Raw genomic sequence first — 27,979 nt, 5'->3', positions numbered from 1 at the left:
GATCACGAGAGGTGAAGAAGTCATTTAGCAGGAACGTTTTGTTTGCTATCGACCTAGCATTTAGCAAAGCCATGCAAAGTTTTCGCTCTGGGCTTGCCGAAGGTATAGTGCGTCTCAGCTGACGAAGATGTGCGTGTTGAACGCCGCGCGGGCCGGGAGCAGTCAGTCGGGCAGGAGGAGCTGCCAGCGGGCCCAGAAGAGGCCGCAGCTCCGGAAAAACAGGGCGAATCCACCGATCCCTCACATGGCGTGCAGCGGGAGGGCCATGGCATCCGAGGCGTGGATAAGTCCCAGAAGAAGCCGTATGCCTTAAGATGGACCAGTGCACCACCAGGCTTTCCCCATCGTCTAAAGCGCTTTCGGTGAGGCAGGATGCAGGGCAACCGGCGCAGGTAGGTGGGAATATCCGACAGTAGAGGGGGGACGATTTATGGTTGCCAGATGTAGGTTTGGGCAGCAATAAACATAAAACAAAAACAGGATAGCTAAAGGTAGAGAGCTGAGGGAGCGGCGAACCGACACAGGCGCCATCTTCCCCTAATAACACATCAGATCTTTAACACCTTATAATTACACATCACAGTATACCTCTATATATCTTTCATCAGTATAAATATACAGGCCCACACACAAACACTGAAAGTCCCCGCATATTTTGGTTTTGACTTTCTGACAATGTGCGATGCCAGGCAGAATGCGCTGAAACCCTGGAGCCAGCTCAGCCCACTGTGCTGGCTAAAACACAACTGTTCGAAATAAATACAGTATCTGAGCTCGCCCTTGCAGTCAGATTGAACAGCGAGCCTGTGGTATAGCTGAAATTATCACCCCAGTTTCAAAGGCCATCGGCTGTGGTTGCATGATTCTAAAAATAGCTGGGTTAAACCTGTCACTCAAAATATCAGTGTGTCCCATAAACCTCAATAATGTTATTGTCAGAAGAGATGCTTTTGGCAACCCCTTTTAAAATGTATTTATGTATGATAGGAGCCCTCAGTGGGTAGCACAGTGATCTGACAATGTGTTAATTCATATTTAAAACAATCCAAATGTAATTCTTATCTGAAATAGCTTTGTTAACAAAGACAGTATCCAGCAACCATCATGATGAGTAATACGTAGGCATGCTATTGTCCAACCCCAACCTTATTATAATGTTCTTACGGTATTTCAAATCATGCATTGAGGAGACTGACTGTTATTATTTATTAAAGAGAAACTCACCAATGTGATGCAGATTCTCCATGGGATTCCAACAGGGTAATTGTTTAGGTCTACGATAATCTATTTTAATCTAATTTTCAGAGACAGAAAGCTCACATGACAGTCAGTCATGATCTACTAATTGAAAGAGAACAACAAGCCATGCTTTCAATCAGCTTTCATTACTTTGCCTACAGGGGGGTATTGTGAGAAAAATGTATAATGGATTAATTACCGTGTGAATAAATCAGAGTTGGTAGACACTATAGGGATTATATTATAAGCTTTCCATTGTTGGGAATGAGATCCAAATATTTTCCTGGGCTAGTAAAACACTTGATCATGGGAATATTGAAAAAGGTTTAAAATCACATGTTCTGTTCATTCTGAATGTCAGAGATCCGTTTCTATCGGAATCATGGGTGTAGGAAGCATCCTGAATGTGGGGGGGACATTTTTAACGGGGGGTGTTGGGGTCGCCCCCCACGAAAAAAAAATGTTTTCCTGTATTCTGGTGCATTTTAACAGGTGGTTTGATACTTTTATGTGGCTATACTAGCATGAGGAAAATGATGGGTACATTTTGTAATTTCATCCAGTAGTAAAGAAAGGAAACATATTTGATTATTAATTCAGAGCCGTCTTTGAATTAATAAAAAGCAGTTTAAGTGCCCATTTTTTGTACATGTATATACAACAATAACAATATTGTGCATTGAGAGATATTGTTGTGGAGAGCCATTTATACATCGCAAAATACATTTGTGAATCCTTCTGTGAGCATGTATTAATATTGAGACTGATCTGACTCCATACAGATGTTAAGTTCACCTAGGAATGGTATGGTATCATTGACTTAAATGTTCAAATAAATGTTGCTCTTCTGTCTATATTGGTCATATGATGCCCCTTGACTGAAATGTTTCCTGTTCAATATCCCCACTGACTTCCTTAACATTCTGGGATGAGAGTCCACATCACAATTGACTCTAAACTGTCATTTCCCTTTCATCACTCACCTCAGCAATGGACCTCTCTCCACTGTCCCTGTGTTCTGCCTCTGACTCACTCTCAAGCGCCTAGATGTCAAGAGAGGTGGTGAAGTGATCATTATTTATTGAGCAGTATACTCTTTCACATTGAATCATAACAAGTCATACTGAATGTAAATACAACTGACTCTAAAGTAAGTCCCAGTCTGTGACATTGGACATGTTGAAGACTCAAAGCCCCAAGCAGTAGGTAGAATATTAGCTAGTCTATGTAATGTGCACAGAAAATAAATAGTTGAATACTGGGATATACATTGCCTATAAGCACTCAGTAAAACATAAACACACACAAAAAGCTTCTGAATGATAAGAAGCATAGTTAAAACATAATGCACATTACCATTTTGAGATGGAACTGAGAAAATAATCTCTTATCGAACTGAGGCAGTAAAACACACTGACTGCGTCTGGACATGTTATGATCATATTGGGGATATGGTGTTTACATGAGCACAGAGAGATGGGGTTATTCATGTTCCCTGTTTACATGATAAATACTAGTAACCTGGCATTTCGATGCCTTTTCTCATCTAAACTATTCAGTATTTGTATCTCTCTATCATGACATAAAGACGAAAGTCCGCTCCAGAAGTGAGACGCCGCCGCCACCATCACTGTTAACTGATTAACTGCTACCATCTGAAGACTTACTTTACTCTTCTTTGAAAAAAATGTTCTTATGTCCATGTTGTCTGGGGGAGAAAACATATCAAACCAAGAGATCGTCAGCTTTGATTTTCGCTGTATTAACCATTTCCTGAACATTTGGTGTGTGTGCCTTTACTGCCTTACCTCCACTACCGGCATCGTTTCATACAACAGGTCTGAGCTGTCCAACTATGGCAACACTCCTTGAACATGCGCGCGCTATGGGAGAATCTGCCTTGGTACAAAGTAGCAGTGAAAACATGGTACGGAGTTTCATTGATTTGGGCATTCTCTCAATAAGCAAGTGGAATGGATTTGATAGTGAAGCACTGACACAGCGCTCTACAAAGTGCGGCTTCACGGACTTTCCACATGGTAAAAGTGGGGGGGTCTAAACGAATCATTTGAAAAAGTGGGGGGGACTTGTCCCACCCTCATATAATGGCTGCGACGCCCATGATCGGAATTATAATGTAACTGATGAGGGACAAAATCCACAGTCCTCTTATGTGTGTACAATTATATTATATGAGGGGCCGTGTAGGCCAAAATTCAAACTCACCTCACACACACACTACTGAAAACATCTGGCCTTGCACACACACTACTGAAATCCTCTCACATTCACTACTGAACACCTCACACACACACTACTGAAAACATCTGGCCTTGCACACACACTACTGAAATACTCTCACATTCACTCCTGAACACCTCACACACACACTACTGAACACATCTGGCCTTGCACACACACTACTGAAATACTCTCACATTCACTACTAAACACCTCACACACACACTACTGAAAACATCTGGCCTTGCACACACACTACTGAAATACTCTCACATTCACTACTAAACACCTCACACACACACTACTGAAAATTAAGCCTCACACACACACTATTGAAATCCTCTCACATTCACTACTGAACACCTCACACACACAATACTGAAAATTAACCTCACACACACACTCCTGAAAAACATTTTACTGAAAGGTTCTCAGTAGGGAATGTGCATGTGTTTCACCTATGTGTGTGTGAGGGGATTCTTGCTGTAACGGAAGTCATTCTTGCTGTAACGGAAGTCATTCTAATGTAACGGAAGTCATCTGCTAGTGGTCTCTTTGCTAGCCCCGTTAGCTTCATTAGCTCCAGGCTGCTACTCGGACGTGTTTGTTGTGTTGATGCCTGGTGGAGTATTCTTCATTGAAATATCGCACTTATCTTATGGCTCTGCAGTTCAAACAGACCGTCTATGAATGCAGTTTATTCGGTAAGTGAAATTCAAGCACTTTATTTCTTACTTGTCTTTTTATTCAGCTAACAAGCGAGACGAAGCTACATCTGTGCTAACGATGCTATCCGTAGCATACAAGTTAAAACATAATGGAGAAGTGTAAAACATTAAGAAGAATTATACTGTAAAACATAAGGCTTCTCGGTGAGGTTGGTAAAATAAGGTCATGCTTGTACATTAGTTAGTTTGCTAGTTTGGTAACTGTATGCATTGTTATTGTTAATTTAAAATAGCTATGCTCGACGATGCAGACAGCTAGCGTCACATTAGTGTTGAAGAGCAGAGTACGGTATGAGATTAACCCATAGATTAACCTCACTATAAGATCTGTGTATCTGAAAAATATGAATCTCACATTTCCAGTTGGTTCCAGAAATAACGTTATAGTAGATATTGCAATATGGTTTGTTGAGCTGGAGTTGATTGTTGAAGCTTACTGGTTAACGTTCATCATATTAAACGAACGAACCCAAACGTTGTTGTTTTTAATAATATTATTACCAATACTTACTTAGCATTTTATTATCATAACACTGGAGAAACCGATTTATTGTGGCAGAAGAACGTGAACATGTAACTTAATGCCGGCATTTGAGGACGAAAAATAGCTCAGTAAATGCTTTAGGGACAAGGAAATGATTTGTTTAAATATTAGATATGACGTTATGTGTGCTTCTGTGACAATGAAGCTTATTCATTGCATTACATTTGTTGAAGTTGTTTGTCTTTTACCCTTACGTGTGTGTTACAAATGAATGTGAATATGGCATAGTACAAATATTTAAATTGACTGTCTCATGAAAAACGATTCTAAAATAAAAGGACCCCAAAGTGAGTCAGCAAAACTTTCAATAATAATCTAAGGTATTGAGTTTTGGGATGTTACTTGCATACAAATCTATAAATGCCTTAAGGTTTCTAAAACATACAATATGTGGTAAATTCAACAGTGGACCCAGCAAAGATTCACATTTTTGCATGATTTGTTATTGATTTGTTGCTGTTACTTAATTTTAATAAATTCAAGTCAAGCTTAGTTACATGTGATGGTAGCTATATGCTCTTACCTGTGTGCCTCCTCCGCAACCAGACTGTATTCAAACTCTTAAGTACCAGTTCTATCTACTTTAAACAATTAAAAAGACAAAATCAACTACATTTATTGATATACCAATCTTTATTTTTGGGGCCTCTTCTTCTTTTAAATTAAACTTTCAGACATGAGATATTGAAATACAGTAATAGTTTTGTCTATTTAAAAAATAATGAGCCATTCCTTACATTTAACTTCATATTTCTTATTGTCTAAAGCATTTATGACACACATTTCCCCCTCATATTCACAGTGTGGATCAATTGAGACAGCGTGCAGAGACTTTGGGAGAAACCTCAGCATGACGGATGTCCTGTCTGTGGGTTTGGCTGGAGAGGACTGAGGTGGAGAGGTCTTTCTCTGGGAGGAGGACCAGGCCTGGTGAAGAAACCCCCTAACTGCATCTGTGAGCACATACTGGTCTCAGCTGTCACAAACAAATGATGGTCCTGTTTGACTTTGTGTTCACAATAAAAGTGTAGTTTCTTAGTGAATGTCCTGTATTGGTCTTTAATCTGAAATCAGCTTTTCATTTTCTTCTTGCCCCTCTGAGAAAACGGTGAGGCAGTTGTGTCCTTCAGGTATGTCCTTTTCTAACAGAAATGACAAGAAACATGACATTATTGCAGAGCAAGTGTGTTATTTATGAAAGGTTTGTTTATTTAGCGGCTGTAGAAATAATGTATTTTTTTAATTTTAATGTGTTTTTTTAATTCATCACTTTGTACTACAAAGATAATCAGATTATGAATGAACAGTCTGCAGTTAATCAACATTAAAATATCTTATTAAATAATATTCAACTGCTCGGTTGTCTCACTGCAAGAACCACTTTTACCACGTCTTTTACAGACAATATGTAGAGACAAATGGTAGCAATTCTCACAATGTAAAATAATAATTGCCTTAAATACATTGAAATGTGAAAGCTGATTATAGTTGTTACTTTATCTATTTAAACCAGAACGTTTCTCGATTCTTTGTAAAGTATGAAAGGAGTCTTTGTACCTTTGAGTCCATGCTGAAGTTCACTGATGTTAGGAATAGGTCTGTCTCTCGTGGTCAGCATCCTCTGGTCTGTCTGCATCACCTGGAGACTTTAAACAAACAGATATATATGTAAAGTAACAATGTGTTGGTCACAGACTTTTTTTTACATGCAAATGTCATGTGATAATCTTTTTGTTATCCTTAAAAAAAAGTGCTGGATATCAAAGCCCACACACACACGTAAGGGTAAAAGACAAACATCTTCAACAAATGTAATGCAATGAATAAGCTTCATTGTCACAGAAGCACACATAACGTCATATCTAATATTTAAACAAATCATTTCCTTGTCCCTAAAGCATTGACTGAGCTATTTTTCGTCCTCAAATGCCGGCATTAAGTTACATGTTCACGTTCTGCTGCCACAATAAATCGGTTTCTCCAGTGTAATGATAATAAAATACTAAGTAAGTATTGGTAATAATATTAATAAAAACAACAACGTTTGGGTTCGTTCGTTTAATATGATGAACGTTAACCAGTAAGCTTCAACAATCAACTCCAGCTCAACAAACCATATTGCAATATCTACGTTAACGTTATTTCTGGAACCAACTGGAAATGTGAGATTCATATTTTTCAGATACACAGATTTTATAGTGAGGTTAATCTATGGGTTAATCTCATACCGTACTCTGCTCTTCAACACTAATGTGACGCTAGCTGTCTGTATCGTCGAGCATAGCTATTTTAAATTAACAACAATGCATACAGTTACCTAACTAGCAAACTAACTAATGTACAAGCATGACCTTATTTTACCAACCTCACCGAGAAGCCTTATGTTTTACAGTATAATCCTTCTTAATGTTTTACACTTCTCCATTATGTTTTAACTTGTATGCTACGGATAGCATCGTTAGCACAGATGTAGCTTCGTCTCGCTTGTTAGCTGAATAAAAAGACAAGTAAGAAATAAAGTGCTTGAATTTCACTTACCGAATAAACTGCATTCATAGACGGTCTGTTTGAACTGCAGAGCCATAAGATAAGTGCGATATTTCAATGAAGAATACTCCACCAGGCATCAACACAACAAACACGTCCGAGTAGCAGCCTGGAGCTAATTAAGCTAACGGGGCTAGCAAAGAGACCACTAGCAGATGACTTCCGTTACATTAGAATGACTTCCGTTACAGCAAGAATGACTTCCGTTACAGCAAGAATCCCCTCACACACACATAGGTGAAACACATGCACATTCCCTACTGAGAACCTTTCAGTAAAATGTTTTTCAGGAGTGTGTGTGTGAGGTTAATTTTCAGTAGTGTGTGTGTGAGGTGTTCAGTAATGAATCTGAGAGGATTTCAATAGTGTGTGTATGACGTTAATTTTCAGTAGCGTGTGTGTGAGTTGTTCAGTAGTGTGTGTGTGAGAGGATTTCAGTAGTATGTGTGCAAGGCCAGATGTTTTCAGTAGTGTGTGTGTGAGGTGTTCAGTAGTGAATGTGAGAGGATTTCAGTAGTGTGTGTGCAAGGCCAGATGTTTTCAGTAGTGTGTGTGTGAGGTGTTCAGTAGTGAATGTGAGAGTATTTCAGTAGTGTGTGTGCAAGGCGAGATGTTTTCAGTAGTGTGTGTGCGAGGTGAGTTTGAATTTTGGCCTACACGGCCCCTCATAATATTAGCTATAGCTCATATGACGCTTTTGCAGTCGGATTTAGACAGTAAGACAGATACTCTCCTTTTCCTCCCTTAATAGTCTTCTGATCAGCACTGGAGGGAAAGGAAAACTATGTGTCAAGTTTGCAGTAAAAAGACTGCAAGTTGATTTGTTATAACAGTGGTGAAGTATGGAGTCAGATTTGGGTCAATATTCTAGCGCGTAAAACAAGCTACTCACGAGCGGAAAATGTGCTTTTACATGCGCATAAAATGACCCTCGTGCGCAGATTAAACCCCCGAGAGCGGCTATGCGCTCGCTCGCGAGAGAGACAGCCCTCTTGCTCGCTCGCGGGAGTGTCAGCCTCGCTGTCAGTTTCTGGCACTTTGGGGCGGAGCCACTGGACTTTGATTGACAGCTGCAAGGAAGCCCGGAGTTGCCAGGTTTGTTAAATGCCTGAACTACCAAGAGCCGAGGAGTGACAGCTGCAAGATCAGTTGGACGAGATTGAATAGTAAAGTTGTCCATAAAAAACTATTATATTCGTAAAGTGTACAGCTAATATATATATATATAGCAGTTGTCGAAACTGTAAATATATATATATATATATATAAGCTGTACACTTTACGAATATAATAGTTTTTTATGGACAACTTTACCATTCAATCTCGTCCACCTGATCTTGCAGCTGTCACTCCTCGGCTCTTGGTAGTTCATGCATTTATCAAACCTGGCAACTCCGGGCTTCCTGGCAGCTGTCAATCAAAGTCCAGTGGCTCCGCCCCAAAGTGCCAGAAACTTTTCACGCGCGCGTAGACAGACTCCGTGAGCGAGTGAAGCTGACACTCCCGCGAGCGAGCAAGAGGGCTCTCTCTCCTCGCGGGGGTTTAATCTGCGCGCAAGGGTCATTTTAGGCGCGTGTAAAAGCACATTTTCCGCTCGTGAGTAGCTTGTTTTACGCGCTAGAATATTGACCCAAATCTGACTCCATATGAAGTCATATTAACTTCAGTTGAACTTTGAAATGTACTTTTGCGCATAGCTAGGGCTGTAGATTATGTATCATCCACTGGAAGCAAACCAAGAAGGGATCTCTTAAAACTGCAGCATGCAACTTTGAAAGAACAGCAAGAGTAGGCTAGATTAAATCAAAATAAATCTAATCCCTTTCATTTGGGTTTCTCTCTATTGCCAAAAAAACACACTGTCCTCCTGTTCTGTAGGAGATGGCCATGTCGTTTTTGTCCTTTTTGCTTGTTTGATATACTACAGTGTTTTTTCAGTTCATGAAAGTACTGTATATTTTGGTTGCCTAAAATAGTGTAATTCACTGTTTAGTTGTATTTAGCTCCCTCTCGTGTCACTTCTGGGGGGTTTAGTCTGTAGAATCGGAGGGATGAAACCCCTCTTTAATAGTCACACATGCAGAGCAGACACAGTGAAATGTGGCCTCTGCCTTTAACCCATCCTAGTACCAGGAGTCTAGTACAGGAGCAGTGGGCTAAATATATTTATAAAGTTAATAAGTTATTCAAGACTCGTATGAAACAAATAAACAACGTGATGTTCTACACAAAGCCTGCTTTTAACAGAAGCATCAATAAAGTGTCAATGCAAAAAGTGTTAACCGACTGTTTCAGAGGGTTACTAGATATTGATTTCCGTTACAATAACTAACAACCAGAGGTGGACGAAGTACTCAGATCTGGTACTTAAAGAGGCTCTTTAAAATTCAATTTCAGGTTCCTTTTTGTTTTTTGCCTGCTCTGATCGGATTGCTGGCCGGCTCTGTTATGATTGGTCAACTGGTTAGAGATGTCCTGCCCCTTAGCCTATAACATACAATGTGTAGGTGGGAAGAGCATGTTTGTTAAGTTATGAGCATAACATAATGTTACTTATTGTCTCTGTCACCTCCAACCACCACTGACTACATAAAACACTATAATGTGAAATTATACATTCTGTTTTTGGTACAATGACACACAATATAAGTGTACAACAATTATGGGTGCCATTATCCAACATGGATCACATCTGTTAAATGTGAAAGGAGCAATATTTCTTTACCCAAATAAAAATGCCATGACCTTAAAATACTCCATTACAAGTAAAAGTTCTTAACGTGGCGCTAATCTTAGTTACTTTGTAAAATGGCCAGCTTACAAATCAGAGCAGACTGGGCTCTGGTTTCAGACAGACAGAGGGTGAAAAGAGGTGCTGCAGCACAGGCAGTATGAGAAAAATAAAGAGCTTTTTGTGTTTGTGTATGTACTTAAAGAGAAACTGATAGGCATTAATAGGGTCCCTTTAAATAAATGAAGTGGAGTAGAATTGCATGTAGCATAACATGGAAATACTCAACTAAAGTATGTCAATAGTACTTAAGTAAAATACTTAACAGTAAGTGTTACTTATACTTTTTCAACACTGATAGTATGTTATTTCTATTTTTTTGTTGATTTATTCATTTGTATCAAAGCAGTACATGCCCTTACATAACAACCTGTCAAAAACATGATAATACAATATATAAATAAGGAATAAATAAAAACACCAATATAACAGACATTTACAAAAGGCATAATTCATCATTAGATTTGTTTTCCTTTTTTTGACACTTAATCTGGCTAACAGTTCTTCAATCAGGTGAGACGGTTTTGATGTAAGAATACATATTTATTGCAATGATACACAAATTAATGTAATGGTGATTTTGGCGATTAGGCCCCGTTGTGCAGGAAGTATCATTCGGGCGGGTAGAACCGATCCGATGAAACCCCCCTGGGGTCTAGACACTGGTGGTGGTGAATGGATAGTTGGGTCGGTCTGAAGGGGAGTGGTTTAGTTTGACCCTGGATTCAGAGGGACGGGAGGTGAAAAGGGGTGGAGGAGGGTTGCGTCGAGTCACCTGAAATGACAGCTGTCAGAGGGGGGGAGAGCAGATTTAAAAGGTTTGGCAGAGCGCTATGATAGGCTCTTGGGAATAGAGCAAAGTGATTGGTTAAGCTGGAGAGTAACGCCCCCGATCACTTATTGAGAGGAGAGAGAGTAGTTGCGTAGGAATAGTGAATAGACGGTCTTCCTGGTTGAACTTACACCAAGCTTTATTAGTGATTAGCCCCAGTTTGGGATCAATACAGTTCTTATTTTAACTTAACCTGTTCTACACCGCACCCCCGATACCGGGGGGAAAAATGCGTCATCTGCAGGAAACAGCGTGTGAGGGCATCTTAATATTCAATAAACTATGAATGTTTTATATCCATATAACGGGAAGAAACTCAGCTAACTGAACTTTTTTTTTTAAACCCCACAAAGCTAGCGTTGAGCCTATGAATTAGCCACGAGCGAAATATGCTAACGGCATTTTGCACAGAAACTTACTCATAACACCCTTATTATTTATCGTAGCTGCACGTCCAACCTATCGATCTGATCGTGAGATGACACAGAATCGATCGGTACCTACGTTATCACTCCATGATAAGAACTTGCGAAGATATTAACAAGAACAGACATCAAAACATGTGGCGCTAGGTAGCTAGAAATGGCAAAATGGCTCACCTTTGTCGTTGTCTGGTCAAAAGTGGTCTTCAATGACATTAAAACGATAAACGCTGCTGAAGTTAATCCATAGGTTAATCCAATGTGTCTGTGTCCCTTTGAAATGATTTCTGATAATGCATAAACAATAAACCTGCTTTTTCCGTTTCCAGATGGCAGAGCGAGAGATAGGTTCGCTCTGATGCAAACCTGCATGCGCAAAGCCCCCACCTGTTTTTGTTAACATGTGTGTGTATGGGGAAATTCCCCTTCGATTATATTTGCTCTAACGGTCAAAAAGAGATGTCAATCACCAAAATCGACCAATGGGTTCCAGAGAAACGGTAAAAACGCCCATTTCCACCCAAATCACCTCAGAGGTGGAGTTTTTTTTGCAAGACCTCTCTAAAAAGGTCAAATGTCACTTGTTTTGCATCAATCTTGATACAGGGTACTTATTATATGTTGTACTTTGGATTCCTAAAGCTTTTAGTCTACCTTACCATCATCCAAGGGTAGTTTTCACTATAAGTAAAAAACATAATTTTTGGACGGACACTATAATTTACAGGTTTTTACCATGTTCAATCTGAATTTTCTTTAAAATAAAAAAAACATCTATTGATTCTGACTTTTCTACATCCAACTCTACTAATCTATCATTACTTTGAGAAAAAGATTATTAATTTAAACCTTTTAGAAGGGAAGATATCATTTGTTCTGGGAATGTCATTTTCGAGCCTGAGACCTGAAAAACAGGCTCAGTGCTTAACAGGTTAAGAATATGTCCAAAGAGTTATATTTTCAGAAATAAAAAGCTTTTTGAACGTGCCCTATTTTTCACGATGAATTTCTTCTTGCTTCATTACTATTCAAATACAGTATAGCCCTTATGATTGCATTCCACACCCTTTCTCTGGGGTTGTCAGTCATTAGCCTTAGTGGACGTACAGATAGACAGGAGATAAGAAGGTATGTCAAAATGTTAATTAGAACAAGCACAGCCCGACAAAACTGCTTCTGGAGAGCACCAAATGTTGCAAAAGTATCCGAGGACGTAATTTTGATACACTGAACTAAGATCTGGCAAAATGTACATTAGAAACACACTTTTCTTCATGATGTGTTAAACACAAAGGGCCCGCGGGGGGACCATTAAAGTGAAACTACGCTGTTTGATAATAGACCCGAGCATAAAATACACCTAAATGTGTCAGCATCTCCGCTACTTATCATCACATGCATAATGAGCACTGTGGCTCATATTACGACCACATCGATAATCATTTTTACGGCGTCATTGCCGGAGCCTCTGGGACCAGACGCCTGGCCCATTTAATAAGGTTTATAATGATATATGCCTTCCTACGCCCTTTCATCAGTCTCTAAATTGGCACTAAAAGGAATTTCGAGTGACCTATTTACTCATTGTACTGTTCATCTGGTTAAAACAGTGACATTGAGGTGGCACACAACCATACACCCACAAACGTGCACCCACGTGTCCATGGATTTCATGGCGTCTATTATGTGCGTGGTACAGAGGCCAAGAATGAGGAGGTTAGAGACAGAGGGAAAATGTTTTGTTCAGCATTCAAATAAGCTCATTTAGAGAACACATGCCATTGCTTAGGGAGAGAAAATAATGAGGGCATAAATAATTTGTGTGTGTGTGGGTCTATGTGTGTGGCCTTGGAGTGCATCTGTATCCCAGGGTCATGTGGTCAGATGTATGGTCACGGTCTCCAGGTCTGGGTCCCGAGGTCTCAGTGTAAGACTGATGAGGAGGATATTTCATCTCCAACTCCCCCAGGCGCCTGTGTTTGTGTACATCCGTGGAAGTGTGTGTGTGTGTATGTGCGTGTGTTTTGAACTCCACTGAGCAGGTGGTGAGATACCATCCTAATACGGTGGCAAGGCAGATGGCAGACCACGCCACCTGCATCCCCTTTAGACCTCCAGGACAGTCCCTCATATCAACACACTGACACACACACACACACACAAATCTGCCTAGTTCCAGCACATATGGGAGATTAAATGCTTTCCCTATGATGTGGAAAGACTTGGAATAAGCAAAACAGGGTGTGTCATTAATGATTAAATACAAAATAAAGTGTGTTTATAAGTTAAAGGGTGATTCCAGTATATTTCTATTTGGGAATTAGTCATTTTGCACTCACTATCTTCACTGGAGAGATTGTGAAGTTTTTTAGTCCGACTGATTGCTCTGTAAATAGATCCCTATTGAATAGCTTAGGAAGATACTTAGTTTTTTCTTTAGTTTGAATTTAGAGATAATTTATAAAAAATAAATGTTTTTTTGGAAAATGTTAGCTTGGTCACATTTATTTCTACTCTATTAATCACAAACAGAAATCCAGTAAGTTAAATGCACTTTCTGTGACAGCTTCATCTTAGTACCATAATGGAAAATAATTTGGTAATCTTCTCAGTTACAGAACTACTCCCTCTGCACCTATGTATCCTAAGTGCATTAAATCTATAGGTTACTTACGTAACCCCAGTTCTCAGAGTAACATGAAGTGAGATGTCTCACTATGGGATGCGCCTCATCGCGGAGCAAACAGAAGCATCAATCTCATTACGCCAATCCTGATTGGCTGGAGATCTTGACGTCAGCGTCAGGGAAATCACCCCCTATAAGTAGCTTGCGCCACAACGCATGCGCCATTCAAAATAAGCACCTCTTCTCGCTTCACCATAGCAAGGAGGGCCGTCTGGTGAGACATCTCACTTCATGTTACTCTGAGAACTGGGGTTACGTAAGTAACCTATAGTTCTCATTCATAACACTCCGTTCGATGTCTCACTATGGGAAATTGTAGCTCCCGTATTGCCAGACGAGCTTATCTCGAAAATCACCAAACCAACCAGAACTTAACAGGTAGAGCTCTGACTCAACCAGGTGCCCAGCACTGCTTGAGTCACACTGGGAGCAGAACGTCCAGCCTGTTGGGAGGCAGACAAAAGTGAGCAGCGAGGACCAGCTCGCCGCTGCACCAATGTCTTTGATGGGAGACATCCTGGACATAGTCCAGAATGCAGCCAGACTCTGAGTCGAAAGAGCTCGCGGACCCGAGGGTGCCTGCGAACTCTGACTCGTATGAGCCCCAAAGCAATTGCTTCCACAGACCAGTGGAGAGCCGTTGCTTAGTAACAGGCTTGCCCTTATAAGGGTTAGCCCAGGACACAAGGGGTTGGTCATTATGACAAAGCACCCTTGATCTGTCCCTGTACGTGCGTGAAGCACGGGCTGGACACGGCAAATCCGGCCGCTGTTCCCCGGAGGAATACAGTGGCGGGGAGGATGCCTTAATGTCAAATGTGGTACCCGAAACCGACCGCCTTAAGATAAAGGCAGGGTCAGGCTTCAACCACACTCTGTTTGCCCTGGGGCAAACTGAGTGCATGAAAACTGTACAGATAGTGCATGAGTGCCACTGGCTCGCTTGGCAGCTGCCAGGGTCAGCGTCATGTCACACTGTATTTAGATTGTACCACTCACGGGCCAGGCCCATAGAGCCAAGCGCTCTGGGTGTGGGTGAAAGATCGCCCCCCCCCGCTTGGGACAGTATGTCCCTGCGTAGTGGGAGCTGCCATGGCTGCCCGCACAGCAGCTGATATATCTCCGCGAGCCAGTACATAGCTGGCCAGTGCGGAGCTATCAGGATAAGTGTGTGCCGTTGCTCTCTCACTCTGGCCAGAGTTGGGGGTATCAGAGCCAGGGGTGGGAACGCGTACAGAAGGCCCGGGGCCAATTGTGCGCGAGTGCATCCACGCCTAACGGTGCATTTAGATCGCGCATCGAAAAGAACAGCTGACACTGAGCGTTGTCTTTCGATGCGAACAGATCCACCGCGGCTCTGCCGTAACGCACCCAAGCTGGCTCACAATCCTTGGATGTAGAGTCCAGTCTGCATAAAGTGGTATACCTCTGGACAGTAGATTCTGCCCCGAGGTTCCTCACTCCCGGTACGTGCGTCGCTCTCAGAGAGAGGAGACGCCTACCGCTCCATAGGATAAGTTTGCGCGCCAGTGTGTGTTAACTGGAGAAAACGCAAACCCCCTTGGCGGTTAATATACGATATTGTGGTCGTATTGTCTGTCCTCACGAGGACGTGATGTCCCCTGAGGAAAGGCAGAAAGCGTTTAGGGTGAGAAACAACCGCTAAAAGCTCCAGGTAATTTATGTGTGCCCGCTGGAGGTCTCTGCTCCAGAGACCCCTCACCGGGCGACCTTCATAAATACCTCCCCAACCTGTCAGACATGCGTCCGTGGTGACCCACTTTCCGTGAAAGGACAGCACCCATAGGCACACCTCGTACTAGAAAAGTCGGGTGCAGCCAGTGGCGCAGTGCCATTACGCATTTCACAGTAACCATTACTCTCCGCGCGCCATGGCGGGGGGTTTAGTTTTAGGGCGGCCACCCAGCGCTGAAACTCCCTCATGTGTAAGCGTCCCAGTCGTACGACCAGGATGGCTGACGCCATGAGCCCCAGCAATCGCAGGCATGATCTGAAGAGAACATGTTTGCGCAGCTGGAAAAGAGCGAGACAAGCTCTGAAAGCTTTCACTCTATCCGCTGACAAGCGAGCTGAAAAGGGCACAGAGTTCAGGTGTAAACCCAGGAAGAGTATAGTTTGCGCGGGGCACAACATGCTCTTCTCTGTGTTTATTATGAAACCCAGGTTGAGCAGGTGCTTTACGAGGACATTCGTCTGCGTAACAGCCTCCTGCTCCGACTGTGCGAGAAGCAGCCAGTCGTCCAGGTAGGTCGCCAGGCGAATACCATGTTGTCTTAACGGGGCTATCGCGGCTTCCGTACATCGTACAAACACCCTTGGACTGAGAGACAGACCGAAGGGGAGTACTCTGTATTCATAACAGATCCCCTGAAATGCGAATCTCAGATATTTCCTGTGTGGGTAATATACTGGGATGTGAAAATACGCATCTTTCAGGTCGACTGATGTGAACCAGTCGTCTTGTCGCACGAGCCGCAGCAGAGATGTGTGAGTGAGCATTCTGAACTTATATCTTCTTAGATATTTGTTCAGAGCCCTCAAATCAAGCATTGGCCGAATTCTGTTCCCTCCCCGTTTGGGAATGAGGAAGTACTTGGAATAGAAGCCGCCCTGACTCTGCTCGGCGGGTACAATAGATATAGCCCTCTTTTCTAGGAGTGAGAGAATCTCTCTCTCCAGAATATGGGCTGACTCTCCTCGGGCCTGCGAATGCAGAATGCCCGAGAAGCGAGGGGGGGTGACAGCGAATTGGAGTCTGTAGCCCCGTGTTACTGTCTTGAAAACCCAAGCAGATGATGTGAGCATCTTCCACTGCATGCTCCTTAGAGCCAGTGGAGATGTCACATCTCTTCCCCTATGAGTCTCTATTTGTTGTGTTATGGGGCCCTCTAGTGTCTGAACACAGTGGTGCCCCCTTTCGACAATCCCCACCGACACTGCGCATGCGCATGACGGTGGTGCCTTCACAACCCCAGCCGGCACTGCGCATGCGCGTGGCGGTGGTGCTTTTAAAAAACCCCAGCCGGCACTGCGCATGCGCGTGACGGTGGTGCCTTCATAGACCCGCCTGTAATCCGCCTTTTGAGAGATGCCGTAGCTGCTCTCAGAAGGGGAACAGTTGACGGGCTGTTTATTGTTTTTCTTTTCATTTTTCCGAGCTGCGCCCTTGGCTCGAAGCCTGGATGCGTCAGCGGAAAATGATTTGTGACAGAAAATCAATAAGTGTGTGACGTGTTTATGCGGACTTGAGGATGGTGTTGAGGCATCTCTCGAGGCGGCGGGAACACATTTAGAGCTGGGGAACCGTAGACTTCCAGCTCTGTCACAGAGGGGAGAAGGAGGGGCTGTCGCGCCGCTCGCTTCTTCTTCCTCGACTGCTGGCCGAAATTCTGGGTTGGCTGCGCCTGGGCTGCAGCCGGAACCGGAAATGTTCTAGGCCAGCTCGCCCTCGTCCCCTGCCTGGGCTGGGGACTCGGGGCGGACTGCGACCTCTGGGCTTTCGGTATTTTTAACCGAGCAGGGTTCGCAGCTTGGACGAAGGGCTGCCGCTGCGAAGGCAGCGGCTGGGCCCTTCGAGGGAGGCAGAGGTGGAGGGCCTCATCCTCCTTCTTTTTCGACTCGCATCTGCTTTGCATGGAGGCAAGAGCGGATCCTAAAATCCCCTCGGGAACGATGGGCATGTCAAGCACATCCTCCTTTTCCCGGTCTGGGAGATTGGTGAGGTTGAGCCATCTAGCTCTTTCCTGCACCACCATGATCCCCATTGTTTTGCCCGTGGCCTGGACGGCGCAGCGTTGGACACGGAGACAAATGTCTGTGACCGCGGCCAACTCGTCCAGAACGGCCGGTCCAGGATTACTCGACATATCCTCACAGAGCTCCGCTTGGTATGCGGTTAGCAGTGAGGAAACGTTCAGAGCCCTGGCGGACAACGCTGCTGCTCTGTAGGACCGTTCCGTCATGGTTGACTGGAAATGATCCACCTTCGCTGGCAGCGTTGGGTTCCTGCCTGGTGACGGGCCCATCCTCGGTAGGAGGTGGGTTGCCACCAGCAGTTCCATCGGCGGTATGCGGAGCAGGCCGAGCCTCTCCATACCGTCGCAGTCTAGGGAGGAGGCACCCTGGATTGGGGGCCTTGTTGGTAAAGGGTCGGTCCCTCCACGAGACCGACACCTCATCCAACATCTCCGGGAAGACCGGGAGGAGTTGCCTTCTTGTCCTCGTTGCTTGGGGAGAATGTTTCCCCTCGTAACGGGACCTGGCGGTCTCCTTGGCCCTTTCGGGCCACGGGATGTCTAGCCTGGATGCAGCGCGCTGACACGCGGCCTGCAGGTCCCTGCTCAGACAGGGCGAAGCTGGTGTGCTATCGCCCGGGAGAGCAGCCATCGCTCCCGGCTTTGCCGTTTGAGCCGATGACATGAAGATATATTCTTCTTGCTCATCCGAATCAGACAGGAGGGACTCAGAGGCGTCCTCTTTGTCCCCCATGTAGTCTAATTCCAGGACATTCCCCGCGGGTGAGACCATGGTGAGGTCTCGCCGGGAGCTCCCGCCTGGTGAGGCGTGGGGCTCCGTTCCCGCGTCTCTTGCCGTCACCGGGTCCCGGCCTGACACGGCGTGGGATCCCGGTTCCGCAGCTGCCGCTATTAGTGAGCCCCAGACCGACATAGTGAGGGGCTCAGTCTCTGCAGCAGACGTCCCCGTGTCTTGATTGCCAAACGGCGAATCAGTGGACATGAGGGAGTCCTGTTCCAACAAGCTAGCTTGGTGTGCTAGCCGTCGGTGGAGGCTCTTTCGGGTGAAAAGGGCGCAATGCCCGCACGAGCCGGGGTTGTCGATAGCCTCCTGGGCGTGTTTCAGCCCGAGGCAGGACGGGCAGACCTGGTGTGAGTCTGTGCCTGCTATCTTCAACCCGCAGCCGCATGACCGAGCCTTCAAGTCCCTGACTCCTCTGGTGTGAGGGGGAGAGGCGTCCATCTTGTTCGCCTCGTAGCGTGGAGAGGACCCGCTCGTAACAGGTACGTCGTTGAGAGAAAAAGTGTTACCAACCCGTCCTTAATCCGGAGAAAAAGGGGACGGTGTGGGTCCTTTGTTCTCAAAGAATATTGACTGGTGTGTCAATATACTTCTAATCCTTTTCTCCTCCGTGAGAGAGAAAAATAAAAGCGTCCTCGCTACCGTGGTGTCGGTAGTAAGGGGAAGCTAGCTAGCAACGGGTGCGTAGCTAGCTTGAGAAAAATCAAAACCTTACCTTACTTTCCGGGGAAAGAACGGCGAGGTCGATTTTAATACTAACTGGCGTTAGTATTACCGTCTTCTTGCGAAGCAGAAGGAGTAGCCGGCGAGCGCCCGTCGACCGAAATGGTTATATTTGGGTTCAGTCTGTGGACCGTTAAGCTTGTCCGGCTACTATAGAGATGTGCTCTGAAGCGAGAAGAGGTGTTTGAATGGCGCATGCGTTGTGGCGCAAGCTACTTATAGGGGGTGATTTCCCTGACGCTGACGTCAAGATCTCCAGCCAATCAGGATTGGCGTAATGAGATTGATGCTTCTGTTTGCTCCGCGATGAGGCGCATCCCATAGTGAGACATTGAACGGAGTGTTATGAATGAGAACTCCTTTTTTACATTCAAGGGCCTCTAATCCACTCTTTATGATCTGAAAACTGGGATGTCTTAGAATATTGTTCAAGCCTTGGATGTTTCCAGCCATGTGAATTCATTTAGGGTCTTTATAATGTTTATTCAATTACAGCCGTTATTCGGATAAGTGCATGGGACAGTATTTCCTTTGTTTCTTTCAAAGGTTAAAGGAAATGTATTGCCTATTTGTATAGTGTAGTCCCCATTTTGACTGCCATTTTATTATGATTGTCTAATCAAGTTTTGAAAAGACAAAGGCAGTACACAGTGTGTGGTTCATTATAGTTCACCTCATTTCCCTTGTTTTTAATTTCCGAACGCTCACTGAGAAATCTACAGTCATTGTCCGTTACCACATTCACTGTATGAGCTCATTGTTTGAAGCAGTGTATATTTATTTTCACCACAGAACTCCACAATTGTCACTAGGGATGCACGATAATTATCGGTCCGATATTAGGAATTATGACGTCATCCCGATAAACCCGATACCAATATTAATAGCCCCGATAATATACAATATATTTTTTGGGTAAAATAAAAGAAAAAAATACTGCGGTGTGGGTGGATTGGGATGAGGGGCGCTTGTTTTTTCACTCGGCTCCTCCCGTTTTGCCAGTACTGTGGTATTAGTGGTTTAGGAAGAGGGGAGTTCTTCACAAATCCAGCGCTCCCTAACTCATGCCTGGCTGTGACGTAAATGGTGTGCGGCCGTGAAGCCAGGACAGTAAACAAACATGTCGTCGGTGGTATGTGCAACTCAAGGCATATGCTCGAACCGGAGCTGCCTGGACGCTGCAATCATGTTGCGCACTATCCGTGCTGAGTGTGCTGACTTTTCGTACAATGTCCCACTGTCTGGCTTCCTGCATAAAGTCAAGTGCTCAGCGCAGTTGTGGCGAAATGTCGCTCCTCTGTTTTCATTTAAACAGCTCCATATCCGTTAGCGCAGCTAGCTAGCACCAGATGCTAACAACAACAATGCACGTAAGGTCTCTCTCTCGCTCGCTCGGGCCACACATACACACACCCTCCCGGTCCTCCAGATGGCCAGTCGGTGCCTGCCGGTGAGCGTGGAAGTGTGGTCTGCCACAAGCGGGCGGCAGGAGCGGGGCTGTCAGCATCAGCTTGTAGATGGTATTTTAAACTCGATGCGCTCTGAAACTACGGGGCGGCCAAGGAAAAAAAAAATACACATGCGTTAATCGTGTTAAAATAATTAGTGGCGTAAAACATTTTTTATTATCGGTATCGGTCTTGAGAAGCAGGAAGTTATCGGTATCGGTTTCAAAAAACCAATATCGTGCATCCCTAATTGTCACACATTCTTGGCCCTTTTCACTACATTGTGACACAATAATTATTCATCAACTAAATCAAAGTAGATTTCCATAATTAATTGCCAATACTGTTTATTTACATCTGGTATCATCCAGCTAAAAGCCTCCCTTCAGATCAATCTGACCTTTGAAAGCACTTGGCACAGCTCTGAGCAAGAGTTTTTTCTGATGCAATATGTTCTGTAATCATGCTCATATGCCTCAATGTTAATTTACTGGCTCCTGTGATCAATTTCCTGTGTGTTTTTCTGTATAATACGTTTGTGCTTCTGAGGTAGCATCTGACGGAGTTTATGTCTTTGGTTGGCAATGATAGTTTGTCAGTTTATCTTGTTCGTCCAGACTGAACTATCTCAACAACTATAGACCAAACTTCCTTAAAATGTCACAATCATGGTCCATAGAGGATAAAGCAAGATGTGTAATACATTCACATAGATACATGCCCAATTTGTATGGGTTTGGTGACTTTAAATGTGCTTCCATCAACAGCATCAGGTCAACATTTTATACTTTATATAAGCACATACCTACAGAACATCTGAGTTTCTAAAGTTATCAAGCTAAATACAAATACATCTTTAAATCTACCTGCATGGATGTCTGCATTGTCATTGTGAGCATTTTCAATAACATTAGCATTAAGTCATCCAAAAATATCTATTTTGATCAAGAAAAAAAACATGGTATGGGTTCAAATAAGTACTTTAATCCATGAAGTTATCCTGGGAGCTTGTCATGTTTTAGAGTGGACGTACTGTTTAGCAGTGATACTGCAGATAAACCTTCTTAACATGTGCAAGTCATCGTAGCTAACTTTACGCTAGTCAGGTAGCATTTCCTGACTACACCTAAAAGGTAAGGTGGCGTACAAATGGAGGTACTGTGTCATTATAATTATTTGTATTTTATTTTGGATGAGGACTCCCAGAACCAATCACCTATTGTGTATCCTTCCAAGTATTTTTTCCCTTGCATGATGCGCACCCTCACATCGATGTGAACTGCTCTGGGCGTATTATTGTCCAATAGCATTGTTTCCATTGGCTTTGTAATAATCCCTCTGCATATGCTTTGCTTGACACCACAGTAAGAATCATTAGCCAATCTATTGTGTGGACTTTGTTAGGTTGTAGGACTACTTTGGTTCAGCTTTTTGTAGTCAGGTAATGCGAAATCCTTTCTGCTAAACAACCTAGCGTAAAGTTAGCTACGATGACTTGCACATCTGTTAACAAGGTTTATATATGCAGTATCACATGATAAACAGTACATCCATCTAAAACATGACAAGTTCCCAGGATAACTTCATGGATTAAAGTACTTATTTGAACCCAAACCATGTTATTTTTCTTGATCAAAATAGATATTTTTGGATGACCCTAACCACACTGCACAAGTGTTTGAAGGTAGATGTCAAGGAGTTTCCTGTTTTACAAGCAGATAGGCGTACTTGAAAAGGTATAGTAATATTGTGACAGTAATTGTGATCCTACTTTTGCTAATTTAAAGTTTGGCTGGAGTCAGTGTGCCAGGTAATTTCATTCAACATAAGCAACCTAGCTTAGAGCTAACGTTGTGGAGTTGGTACAGTGGCTTTGCTTTCTGTCTGAAAAAAACTAAGCTATTCTTTGTCTACTCAAACCAATGCACCTCATCTTCACAGTGCATGCATCTTTTCACGATTGATACTTTGTTTGTCACCGTTGCACACAAGTACATGTTTTGGCCTGTGAGCTTGTGTCAAACGCTTCTTATGGCTGAAAGGATCCAGTCATTGAGGAACTGAAGCCTTTTGGCGTCGGGCTGCTGATGTGTTTCTTTCACTGTCCTGCCAGTGTAGACATGGCGTAAAATAGATTCCAAGGGACTGAGCATGAAAGAGAGACACAAACGTTGGACATGTCACATATTATTTTCTATAGTCACATATTCCCTTCGAAAACATACATGCACATCTTATGAACAGCGTATAACTCTTCCTCCTCCGCATGATCAAACAGTATTTCCTTATCGCCAGCCAAGTGAAACACAAAGCCATTCATTTATCTTTCTCCAGTTCAGGCACAACTGCCCTAGCCTAACTAAAAGAGCTATCTTTTCCCACTTCCTTTAGCTCTTTTATTTTCTTTGGTTCTCTTTAGCTTAGCTCATTTCACACTGACTGTACTGTAAGCAGAACCATGCAACTCATCTAAAAGAACAGAGAGCAGGAAAAACAGGTTCCATTTCAAGCCTGGCTGGTGTGGAGCTGATGATACGATTGTATGTGAGGATGTAGGCCTACACAGTGTTCACAAGTGATACAAGGAAGTAACAGTAGCATATTCTTTAGAATGGATTCTACATAAATGATGGTGTGCATTGGATGATCGTGAATACCAATCCATAGCATTGCCATTGAGAAACTACATATCTCTGGCATCAAACTTAAAGGCAGAGACATTCAAATAGAATATAAGATATGCATGGGTCTATAAAATAAGTAGATTATTACTTTATTGATATACGATCTTGTAAGACCATTATATAGGCATGTTGTTAAAAGTGTTGGCCATTGCATCTGACACACAAAAGGCAGTATTCACTTAATACAGTACTAGGAGCAGTACGATTCTAATGTAAAAAGCCATTATACTGCTTATTTTGTGACACATCCTTTTATACATATTATCTCATTATTTATTTCCGCTCTAGTTGCGACCAAAGGGCAACCCAATAAGAAAATGTCATGTTGTCAATGCCAACCATTATAACAACATAAGACGTACAACGTGAGTAAGGCTCAGCACAGGAGAAACGATTAGTTATATTGTACTTATTACATGATGTACTGTAGTCGGAGGCGTACGTTGATGACTACTAATGAACTGCCCTTTCCCCTTTTTATCATCTGCCTTTATACATATGACTAAAATCTGCATGGAAAAATGCCTTCAGATGGAACCAGCTAACTAACCCTTTAACCTTATTAGTAACATGAACATGTACGCCTCGTTTAAAGCTATGGTAGAGTGCACTCATACACACACTGTCAAACGCATGGCTGATTCTAACTCTTTTAAATGTACCCACTTTGTCCCTTATGCATTGGCCGTATTGTTTAAAACTCTGTTCCTGACTTTGAACCTATCCACCCAACAATGCTTTTCCCTCCCCAGGTATTCCTCGACAGCTCAAATGAACACACTAATGTAGTTCCTTTAAAAACATTCTTGCCGATTAACTGTAATGAATGAGAGTCTCCTTCACATCGGAGCATGTCATTAAAATCACACCTCTTTGGTTTGTCGCTGCAGGACCTCAAGGACCCACAGGTGCGACAGGATTGGCTCCAGCTGGGCTTCCATTGCATATCTAATGCAATCAGACACCCCTGATTTTGTCCTTGGATGGCTTTCCGAAAAACTCAGATGCCAATCAAGTGGTTTTATCAGTTGGGTCCATGTGTGTCATCATATGATTTCCCCCTTAAATGATAACTCATGTATGAGGTACTGTATGTCTGTGATTATATGTTTGTATACTAGTCTATACAGTAGGTGTGGATGTGTATGTCAGAGGGACTAACAAGTCAAGCCACTTGAATATTCTCTCTGTTGTGTTTGGTCCCCATGTGACTACATTTATGCAAATACAGCCTTTTTATATAAACTCTGACGATAATGTATGGAGATTCGGCACAGCACCATTTTGAAAGCACTTTGAATGTGGGTCTCCCCAAGGGTTCTAGAATTTATCCGTGTGTACATGTGTGTTTGTTCGTGCTTGCATATCCCTACGTGTGTGTGTGTCCTGTGTTTGTAGCGCGCTGAGCCCAGGGACATCAGCAATGCCACCACTGTCCCAGTTTCTTGCATCCCTCTTAAAAAACATGTTGATTCAGACAAACCTCCTTTTCCTCCTCTGCTCCTCTCATCCCCTCACTCCTCTTGGGATGAACTGGAGGAGACGTACAACCACAGCAGACGTTCATCAACCACAGCCAGGGTGTTTGATTTTTACACTTTCTTCCAGTTCTTTCACTTTATTTTATTATTCCAAATCATATTTTCCCCCAGCTGACTTCCATGTGAAACGACAAGGAAGCTAGTCAATAGGATACAGCAGGAGCATGCCTGTTGGTCGTTATTTTAACTAGTCAATTGTACTGCGAATTGCACTCCCGAGAGATGTCGCAAATGCAACAACAAATGGTGGTAGAAGCAAGCCGGGGGACTTTTTGATGGCCATCAATCACTTTTGCTGCTATAGCTGCTGCAGCAGATTTTTCCAAAAATGTTGGAAAAGTGAAATGTGTTGGACGGTATAATAATTATGTCTCAAATGACTTTGGATTGCTTCAAAAAGGTACTTTTTATACAGTCAGAAAGTAATCCACTGGGGGAAACCGTGGGACCAACAGCAGTGTACTGTTTCTATGAAATGTTCAAATTGAGATCAATACAAACTTAACTAAGGCCTTGTCTGCTCTGATCGGTTAGCTGGCCAGCTCTATTATGATTGGTCAACTGCTGTCGTGCCCCTTAGCATATCACGTACAATGTGTTGGAGCGCTAGCGCCATAGAAGCACAATTGTTACATAGTTATTTCATTATGTTATCAAAGTAAAATGTATTGTCAATCTTCTGTGTGCAAGATAGACAGGGAGATCGAAATGTTGTTACTCACAATCCCAAGGAATAAAAGTTAAAATATCAAAAGAATATATATATATAGTATTACTCTAAACATGAGCCTAATGTCTGCTTTAAGAGGCAGGGATATTTGATAAGTGAAGGATGAGGAGTTGGTGACTCCACTGTCATGACATTATGAAGAAAGTATATGAAAAGAGATGTATTTGAAAAAAATCCCTTGATGAATAATGATGAAAAATATCATTTTTAATTAAAATGTTAAAATTCAGTTTAATTTTTTTTAAATGAGCACTTGTATCAATGGATTTCTACTGCCATGTATTTCATCATATATTTCTCCCACTGTAAAACAGATACAATATGCAGTTTCTCTTCCATCTTTTATCTTTATGGAAGAATGTTTCAATGTTTTTGTTCAAAGCATCAAAAGCTTGTGAGGTGTGTGATGGGCTTTTTACTGCCTTTGTCAGACATCAGCCAGAGAAACATTTTCATCTAGGTGATAGTTTGTAACAAGATTTCAGAGATAAGACCCTCTGAACTCACTGCCAGCCAGCCCCACTGTACTGTATATCGATCTATTTCCTCTCTTATTATTATTATTATTATGATTGTGTGTGTGTGTGTGTGTGTGTGTGTGTTTGTGCTCATGCGTGAGTGTGTGTAATCACATGAATCACAACTCAAGAGATGGCCAACAAAAGTAGGTTACCTCAAGCATTAGTTATGGTGGGTTCCTCTTAGACATGCAGATTGACAGATTTAGCATGCGTGTGTTATGCGAGTGTGTGTCCACATGCATGCATGGAATTGAGTGTGTATGTTCTCCTTCGGGCACAGCAGCAGATTGCTGAGCAGACAAATGTGTCCATCAGCCAGTCTCCAGGCCTTCAACTCTGACTAATCGACAACACTGAGAGACGTGTACATGTGCGCGTAATGGTTGGGGGGATGAGGGGGTCAAAAATCGAGTGTAGAAACAAATTAGGGTTGTGGCTAGCGGAAATGGGGTAGGTGAAGGAGTTCAGCAACACGGTAAGGGAGACAGACATGGATGGAGAAGAGAATATCCTGAAAGTCGCGATAGCATGGTGAACTGAGAACTCTGCGTAATTATGAAGACGACATGAGGGTCTTACGAGGCAGCGAGTAAGCAAAGAAGGAAATGACAAAGCAGAGAGATAATTAATAAAGAAAACAGGAAGTGACAGGTGGTGAAAGCAAGACAGCAGGAAATAAAGAATGGAAGAACAGGCAGACCAAACACACCCCAAGGCCCCAGACTATGACTAATAAACAAGAGGAAGGGGGAGAATATGACCAGGGGGAGGACAACATGAAGGAGAATAGAAGATAGGGAAAGCAACATCTCTCTGTCCCTTCTACTGTAAATGAATCATTAAATGGAGAGGTAGAGGGTTTGACTTCTCAAAAGGTCAACTGAACAAAGATTCTCATCAAAATGTCATCTGTATATTGCTTAAAGCTGCACTAAGCAATTTGTTATATTAGAAATGGATCCGAATTATTTGTTATAATGTAAGATGTAATGTTGGGTTGAGGTATGTCACCAAACTGCATGCTGTATAAAGCCATTTAGCCTCTTAGATCATTCTTTGGTTTTCTGACTTGCAACAAAACCTGGTTTAAATGTTCTTGAATAACATAAAAATACCTGGTTCAACGACTGGTCAATACGTATTTTTTTTGTTTATAAAAGCTACGGCTAAATGAGATAATGTAGTTAATAAATGTATTCTTTGATATGGCCTTTCTCAGGCTGCAACATGGTTAAGTTTACGAATATTATTAAGGAATACAAATCCCTCTTTGCAATGTTTACCAGCCTCCTTAGGCTTTTCAATCACAATCATTAAACTGGAATAAATACAATATTGTTAACATGAAAATATGATGTTATGTCCGTTGTTTAGAGTTATTCTAAGGCTTTACTCATTGGGAACTCGGTGTGAGACAGAGCACACTGTTGAGATGTCTGCCTGTTTTACACACTTTGACCAACAGGGGGGTTTGTGTTCAGATGAAGCCCATGGCCCTTTCTCACTTCTCTTATTTTTCATTTACTCGCTCCTCGGGCCCCTTCTCACTTCTCTTATTTTTCATTTCCTCGCTCCTCGGTCTTGGTCTCACCGGAAGGTGATTTGTCTGCGCCATCTTGAGTAGCGTCCCAATGGCCTTATTTCTGCCGGAGGAGCGAGGAGCGATAATGGAGGAGCTATAACCGAGGAACCACCAGACCATCCTTCGATGAAATCCTCAGACACTCGCCCCGCCCCCTTACTGT

General features: G+C 42.9%; 1 long non-coding RNA gene across 1 annotated transcript; it reads left to right on the top strand.

Annotated features, from left to right (window-relative positions):
• Positions 1–11: 11 nt before the first annotated feature.
• LOC117560261 lies at positions 12–27,358 on the top strand. Its single transcript, XR_004571138.1, has 2 exons — positions 12–392; positions 24,333–27,358. It is a non-coding gene; the product is annotated as an uncharacterized LOC117560261 (long non-coding RNA).
• The last annotated feature ends 621 nt before the right edge of the window (positions 27,359–27,979 follow it).

This window comes from Gymnodraco acuticeps, unplaced genomic scaffold, assembly GCF_902827175.1.
Source record: "Gymnodraco acuticeps unplaced genomic scaffold, fGymAcu1.1, whole genome shotgun sequence".
NCBI classification, from domain to species: domain Eukaryota; kingdom Metazoa; phylum Chordata; class Actinopteri; order Perciformes; family Bathydraconidae; genus Gymnodraco; species Gymnodraco acuticeps.
This window is presented reverse-complemented; position numbering and strand designations above follow the sequence as displayed.